At 37.8% G+C, this 8,661-nt stretch overlaps 1 non-coding gene across 1 annotated transcript; it reads right to left on the reverse strand.

Annotated features, from left to right (window-relative positions):
* Window positions 1-4,049: 4,049 nt before the first annotated feature.
* LOC124521435 (U6 spliceosomal RNA) lies at window positions 4,050-4,154 on the reverse strand. The gene has a single exon (XR_006964522.1). It is a non-coding gene; the product is annotated as a U6 spliceosomal RNA (small nuclear RNA).
* Window positions 4,155-8,661: the final 4,507 nt, after the last annotated feature.

Below are 8,661 nucleotides of genomic sequence, written 5' to 3' on the forward strand. Positions count from 1 at the left end.
GAGACACAGAATTTGAAGCAGACTCTAGGTTCTGAGCTGTCAGCACAGAGCCTGATGCAGGGTCTGAACCCACAAACCATGAGATCATGACCTGAGCCGAAGTGGGACACTTAACAAACTGAGCCACCCAGGCATTCCTGAAGGAATTAATTTCATATACAAGAAAAAGATAAGGCCACAACCAGAGATGTAAGCAAAATAGATGTAAGTAACATGCCTGATGGAGAATTTAAAGCAACAATCATAAGGATACTCACTGGGCTTCAGAAAAGAATGAAGATATCAGTGAGATCCTTACCACAGAGATAAAAGAGTTAAAAAAGAATCATAGATGGACAACACAATAAACAAGATTGGAAACAGGCTTGATGCAAAGAATAATAGGTTGAAAGAAGCATACATACAAACTAGTGACCTGGAAGACAAATTAATGGAAAATAATGAGGCTGAACAAAGGAGGGAAAGATGAATTATGCCACATGAGAATAGACTTAGGGAACTCAGTGACTCCATCAGATGTAATAACATTCATATTATAGGAGTTCCAGAAGAAGAAGAGAGAGAAAAAGGAGCAGAAAATATATTTCTCAAAATAATTGCAGAATATTTCCCTTATCTGCAGAAGGAAACAGACATCTAGATCCAGGAGGGAGAGAACTTTCATCAAAATCAACAAAAGTAGGCCAACACCAAGACATATTGCAATTACATTTGCAAAATATAGTGATAAATAAAAAATCATAAAAGCAGCAAGACAAAAGAAGTCCTTCACTTACAAGGAAAAACCCATAAGGCTAGCTGGAGATTTCTCAACAGAAACTTGGCAAACCAGAAAGGAGCGGCATGATATGTTCAAAGTGCTGAGTGGGAAAAATCTGCAGCCAAGAGTACTCTATCCAGCCAGGCTACCATGCTCCTTTTCATACCTGGGTTTTGTAATAATTAGGAATATGTCATGCAAAATGTAAAGGGTTTTTTTATTGGCTCATATGCTTCAAATGACCAGAGATAAGGCAGGCTTGGCTTACTGCAGTGGAGGGTTGAACTCTGTTCTATGGGGCAGCTCTGCCTGTCCTCTTCCCACACTTCATGCTCCACCAAGCTACAAAGTGTCAAGTGTCACATCCAGGCACCATACCATCAGGTAAAAAAGTCACCCAGTGAATAAAAGCCCTGCATTTCATTCTGGTTGGACCAACTCATTTCAAGTGCACTGGACAGTCACTGAGGTGGGGAAGTGTGAGTTATGCTAAATGGCTAAAGCCATCTAGTGTTTCTTTCCTGCTGCCAGAGGTAGAAACTAAATAACTGCTTCCTAGTGGCAAAGGAAAGGAATGGATGCTTTGCACAGAAGGAAACCACTAATTTCCACTACAAGTTTTAGTAAATGTGGAGTGAATTAAATAGAAAAAAATGATTTGTTTTTAAAACTTTCTGTCAGATAACGATTTTTATTTTGGTAAATACTTTTATTTTTAAGTTGCTAACTCTGTTCCCATTATTATTTAGTATTCTTGTGCCATAAACAAACATATAAATCAGCATAATAGCAAAGTTTAAATTTTTGCAGTTTAATTTCTTAAAATTTTCCAAATTCTTGAAGTAAAACAAATATGAAGGTTGAAAAATTATAAATATAGGAAAAGTTTTGGGAAATATTCCTGGAAAAGCAGTTTGAAAATTACCTGATAAGTTAAAAATAAATGAATATTATTTTCATGAGTTTGCGGAATGAACTTTGTGGTTAGTACCCTGGTTACTATTCTTGCACAGAGACAATCATCTTAATATAATCATTACTGATGATGCTAAATTGGGACCGAGCTATTCACAGCAGGCAGCACTAACAAATGAGCAGCCTGACACTCTTTAAAGCATAGGAGAAAGAACCAAATGCTATCATTATGGATCCTTTCTCCATTCCCAAAATACAGACAACATGCCCAGGAAAGTATAAGGAAACCTAGAAGCAGTCACACAAATAGCAAATGGAACATTGTGACAATGAAATATTGCTCGGTACAAGAAAAGAATGGGGTGAATAAACAATTTTCCTTGGCCTATTGCTACCTGACAGAACAGAAGTGAGAGCGGAAGAGCCATCTCTTTTCCTTGTCCTGTAAAACCTACCCGGGCTTAATATAGTTCCAGGAACAGATATTGAGCTCAATAAATATTTGTGGGACTCATAAAGAGTGTGGTGATAAGTACCAATGAGAGCAGTATTAAAAATAGCCACCATTCTCAGATATTTCTTAGTGACTAGAGTATTTATCCTTAAGCAGGTACTTTCTGTGTTCAAAGTGCCTGGTATTTCAGTTCTGGTATTCTCTCTCCTCAAATTCCCTAAAGGATTTCTTTTTGTCTCTCCATCAGCATATCTCTTATTACTTCATAAATAAAATAGAATCCATCAATGGGAAAAGTGCCTAGCCATCTACTTCTCTAGTTCTTGTCTGTCCTTGAGAGCACCCATGCTTCCAACTCCCAAAGATCTCACTTTCACTTGGACACTTTGCCCCTTCTGAATTGCTTTATCAATTTTCTCTCTTTTCCAGATATTCTAAACCCACCTCTCTCTTACCTTTCACCATAGAAATATACTCAGTTTTCCTCCTTCCACATTTATTTTTAAAAATGAACTTTTTCTGATCTCTCAAATTTTTCAAGTTGAGACTGTCTCCCTCCTTCTCTTAGTCACCAAATTGTGTAAAATAAATTGTCCACCCTTGTTTTCCCCATCTCCTCAATCCCCTCTCACCTAAATCAATTACAATTTGATCTCTATCTTCACCATTCTAATAAAGTGACACAAACCTCACAAGAAATCCTGATTTCCAAATTCAGCTGGACCATTTCCACATGGAGGTGCACATATCCTAAGTGGACAGGAAACAGTGCACATGGCTATATGAACAGAACATCAGATGTTTGTCCTTCTACATGCTTAGCACAAAGCTGTGCAGAGAAAACGTCTGTTAAATAGAAGCATGCAAGAATTCCCATATGAAAGTGTGTAGACAAAGTGTGCAGTGCTCATAATACATTCTTATTTTTTACATATTCTCCAAGCTTTTACTGCAAATATATGTTGCAAAAAGTACAGCATTTAAATTACAATCTGTTGTGTACTTTCCGTTATACTGCTCTGAATAAATATCTGAAATGCCTTGAGTGCTGAATGCCAAAGATGATTGAAATCCCTCTGAGCCATAAATTTAAAATGTGTTCTCTGTGGTGGTGAAGATTTTGCATTATGTAAAAGATATAATTGGATACTCTATCCTGAAAGAAAGACAGGATAAATATTACAGAACTCTGCATATCTGATTTCCCTCCTTTTAAAAGTAGAAATAAATTGTATCAGCTTACATGAAAGTGGAATATAAAATATCAAATGATACAAGTCAACATCCATTTTGTTTTTTCTCTGATTCAAGTAGCCCCTAATTTAAACATTCAGACCAGCATCTGATTTTTTGTTGTTGCTATTGTTGAATTCAGTCTAGCATCTCACTGAATGAATAAGAATTTCAGTCTGTTGAGTGAGGAATTAGATCTTGAAATTTCAGTCTGCTAAGTCTCTGAGACTCTCACCTGCTACCAATGCCAGATCATAGCAGAGTTATTTTTCAGTAGTTTTCCAAACAGGGTTAGCCAAAGAGATGCGGCTTAAAACCTGTAATTTTCAAGGCTAACAATTTCCCAAACATTTCCCAAGCAGACTAAAGAGAAACAAGCATTTAGAAAAATTATGCTTACTCTATAAAGGCCTTTAGAGAGGGAAAAGTCATATTTTATAAAGGCAAATAATTTCTAAACTAGGAATTTTACATTGCTGGGTAGTTAGCCATCAGGAATTTGTTTACCTGGTTTAATGACTACATATCATCACCTATAAGCAGAGTCCTAAGAAGCATATGTTGGATAACAGGAGATGAATCAGTGCAAGAATTCACTTGTCCCGGTCACTGCTACAGCAGCATGCAAGAGTTAATAGGTTAATAATGGGTACTAGGATGGGCTTGTGGGGTTTAAAGTGGCAATGGAGGAGCAGGTAATACAAGAGCAATGGGTGTCATCCTTGCATAGGGGCATTGCTAATCTTCTCTGGAGCATCCCAATTTTACTATATGTGCTGCCAAAGTGAGCATAATACAAGAGGAATGGGAAGTAGATAAAGACATTTTTATACTCATAGTTTTGTCTAGAATCCAGCCTAACTGCCAGGTAAATGAAATTGTGTGTGTGCACGTGTGTGTTTTTAGGATAAGAAATAATGTTTAAAACCATCCATTTCAAGGAATCCTGCCAATCAAATGGAAAGATGACTGACGTGTTTGTTCTATTGGCAGATGGTTTAGATGTTGATTTTGTTCGTGTATAAGCTGTTTGGCTTGGGTGTCTGCATACTGCTTTTTGAAGGTGACTAAAAATCTCTGCACCTGCCAAATCTCATATTTAACATTCAACAGTTGGTGCTGGCAGGAATATTATTCAGAGATAAAAATCTCCATTAGTCATGCTATTTTAGGTGGACTATTATCAAAACCTAAGCAAATAGCAACGTGGATTAACTCAAACTTAAATTCAAGTTCTAATTTTGTCCTTTAAGCCTGCTAAGACATTTAGTCTAATACTCAGCACTTAATCAGCTTTACGAAAGCATCATGGTAACATGAGAAAACAGTGGCGTTTACTACATTTTAATTACCATAATGACCTGCAAATGTAGAAACATCAGTCCCCAAAATTTGGGGAGCTGCTTATGTTTCATCATATTAAATAAGCTTTGAAATATATTGCAATAAGCTTTTCTGTATTTTTTTTAGTTTCTATGTTATATCATAATTGGGTTATTTATTTTGCTCATACCTTATAGTTAGAGATATCTCATTTGAAAAAAGCAAGAAAATGTGCCTTGTAAAAATGTCATGTTGGTAATATCATGCCTCTACTATCATAGACCATTGATTAAAATGTGATAGCCTCTTTTTTAATTAAAGAAGGAATCAGGCATTACTCATTAAAAGTAGATACTATAGGGGCGCCTGGGTGGCGCAGTCGGTTAAGCGTCCGACTTCAGCCAGGTCACGATCTCGCGGTCTGTGAGTTCGAGCCCCGCGTCAAGCTCTGGGCTGATGGCTCAGAGCCTGGAGCCTGTTTCCGATTCTGTGTCTCCCTCTCTCTCTGCCCCTCCCCCGTTCATGCTCTGTCTCCCTCTGTCCCAAAAATAAATAAACGTTGAAAAAAAAAATTTAAAAAAAATAAAATAAAAAAATAAAAGTAGATACTATATTAACACAAATATATATTGTATTTTTAAATGTATAACATTTACACAAAAACTATAATATCTCTTAAAGATTTTTACCTTTTTTGTCATACCAGAAAACAATATTTAGTGTAATAACAGCAGCTATTTCAGATATTAATAGCTACTATGTACCAAGCATGGCGCTGAGGGTCAGGGATAAAATAATCAAAAACAAAGTATTTTCTGCTTTGGCAAAGTTTAAGGTCTAACCATTAGTTTAAGAAAACTGTAGGGGCACTAAGTGGCTCAGTCAGTTGAGCATCCAACTCTTGATTTCAGCTCAGGTCATGATCCCAGAGTCCTGGGATTGAACCCTGCATTGAGCTCTGCGCTGAGCATGGAACTTGATTAAGATTTTCTTTCTCTCTTTCTCCCTCTGCCCCTCTCCCCAGCTCATGCTCTCTCTCTCTCTCTAAGGTAAAAAGAAAGAGAGAAAGAAAGAAAGAAAGAAAGAAAGAAAGAAAGAAAGAAAGAAGTAAAAAATAAAAAAATATGTATACAATGATGGACGGAAACCTTTCTTTACCACAGCTGGTCTTCAATGTTAACTCTATTGCCATGCTAGAGAAACAAAATGTCTTAGCATATTGAATTCCATTTTTTAATGATTATATTTTGAAAATAGCAAAACAAAATGTATTGGTTAAAAATACATTTCACTTTTATAATTCTAAAATTCCAGGTTGGTCTACTACTTAATCACTGCCCCAAAAGAAGTGCTAATCAACTTCACTAAAAACAACCTCACTGCTTTTGTTAGATACAAAGCAACACTTGTTTGACTTGTAGCCTAATTTTGAACACATTTTTGACTCATTTATTTACTTCTATATATGATTTGCAACCAATTTATCCTGCAGGCCATGCCTGGAAATTACCATGCTCAAGGTTAAATGGTGTATAGAGGCCATGCTGGGTTTTGTAATTGCTCTGAGTTTTTAAATTATGCACGATATACTTTCTTTTTTTCCAGGCTGAAATTACTGTGGCCAGAATCAAGAGACCTTTTTAATCTCTGAGTTAAAGCAGACTTCAAACTGTCTGATGAGGAAATTTGGGACCAACTTTTCCCAGTGGATATTTCTGAGTAGAAATGGCATAGCTATCCCCCCCAGATCCTTCTAAGGTCCCTCCTCCTGCCTTAGAAATGCTGATCTGCTCCCAGGCCACATAACAATAAAATGTATGGCTCTGTTCTTCATCAATAACACAAAGTAGTTGTGCCCCCATCACTTGTTAGGGAACCCAACTACAAACTATTGCCATTCAGCACCCATCAAAACTTTAGTTAAGAGAATAATATCTGTGGAAGATTTCCTGAAATGCAATGCAATCCACCTAGAGAAACTATTAAAACCAACCTATGGATAAGGCTGATGAACAGAGAAATGCACACTTAGTTGGCCAAATGTTATTCCCCACAGAAACACCTTTGGAAAGCTGTGCTTTTGCCTTGGCATTGTGCCCTGTGCTTGCACTGAAGGACTGTAACAAACAGTCCCATAAAACTCCTCCATGTAGTTTCTACAACAATTTCTTGAGGACACTGTTCACTATGTCACAGTGTCCTTTTTATGAGGACTCAAAGGAGGAATGTTTCTCTGGACTCTGTGCCAGGAATAATTGGCCTTCTTCTAAGCAACAGGTGGGTTTCCTTTTTTACGGGCATTGGGTAACTTGTTTCCCCCAATGTTGCCCTCTTTTCTTTGCTTCAGAACTGAAGAGTCAAGTATGTGGCCTGCCTCAAGCAAATTTTGAAGCCTTCATGGCACTCTTGAAATTCATCTCGTATTTCCTTCTTCTACTTTCCTTCTTTCTCTTCTCCCTCATTATCTATTGTTTTTTTTATTTCAGTTTATCTAAATACATAAAAGCTGTCTAAATTCTATTCTGGAAGAAGATGTGATAAATAAGGAAGATTAATGACATGAGATAAAAGCAGCATGTATTTTCCATTTTCCCACTTGAGTCTGTATGACTGAGAGGCAAGAAGCCAGATTTTACCCCAGGAGCAAAACACAAACACCCCCCCCCCCTTATCCTGAGCTTCTAATTGTAAAAGTATTCAGTGAAAGTAAAGGGAAAAAAAAGATTGAGGCTGTGAAATTAGTATAGAGATGATGTCTTTTTTCTTCTGGTTGCAAGACCACATAAAGAATTCTCAGAGCTAAGAGGAGTGGGAAAAAAGAAAGAAAAAATAGAGTGAGATGCAAGGCTTATCTTTGCTCACATCCTCAGCTCACAGAGACTAATACCTTTCCTGCTCTGGCCGTCAGCAGCCCCACAGAAGTGATCAAGAGGACCTTATAGAGCAGTAAGAGTAACCATTAACACCTGATACTTGCAGTCCTCAGAAAGGCATAGGGGAACAGACCATTCTTTGGCAGCCAGGCCCAGAAAAATATTCTTAGAGCTTTAGAGGCTGGACATCAAAGGACAATGGTTTTGGTGGGGTTAGTGCAAGAGAGTTAGCAGAACAAAGGCCACAGAGGTGCCAACACTGAGAACCATATACCAGGGTAGTCTACATGGTGAGAAAAAGACTAGTGTGGACTTTGGGAGACAATGTGGCAGGATCACTCCTTTTGAGCTACTTTGCTGGTGGCAGGTAGGTCCCTTGGAGTTTAGAAATGGAAGAAGGATGAGAAACATCAAGACAGCCCCAAGAAAAGGGAATGAAAATGAGACTGGGTTAAACAGAAAATGAATGGCAAATACTTGTGCTGATGAAGGTAACCCATCCAGAACCTAGGTGAATTTGCCATCAGGCTGGTTGGTACAGAAATTATAAAGGAAATTATAAAGGGTGGTACTTGGAAGTTACATTTTTCAATTTGTGATCAGAATATGTGTCTGTTAAGTAAATAAGTGCCATTCGTATTTGAATGCACATATAATTCTAAAGTAGATTCTCTTCTACCTCTTTTTTTAGAAGTTGTCCTTTCTGACGTCAATAATCATACAGTGTAGTATGGGGGCGCCTTGGTGGCTCAGTCAGTTAAGCGTCTGACTTTGGCTCAGGTCATGACCTCACAGTTCGTGGGTTTGAGCCCTGTGTTGGACTCTGTACTGACAGCTCAGAGCCTGGAGACTGCTTCAGATTCTGTGTCTCCCTCTCTCTCTGTCCCTCCCCTGCTCACACTCTGTCTCTCTCTGTCTCTGAACAGTGAATAAATGTTAAAAAATTTGAAAACATATATATAGTGTAATATGGAGATACCTAAATTACCATTTCCATTTTCTGTTCTTAGGTTCTGAGAAGCAATTCATGAACACCAGACTTCTTTTGGTTCATATGGCACAGCCTTCTCATAATTCTCCTCCTACCAGTCTGGCTGTCCCTT

The sequence above is a fragment of the Lynx rufus genome, unplaced genomic scaffold (assembly GCF_022079265.1).
Source record: "Lynx rufus isolate CCGP_SWC_20201006 ecotype Redwood Valley unplaced genomic scaffold, mLynRuf1.p SCAF_3, whole genome shotgun sequence".
NCBI classification, from domain to species: domain Eukaryota; kingdom Metazoa; phylum Chordata; class Mammalia; order Carnivora; family Felidae; genus Lynx; species Lynx rufus.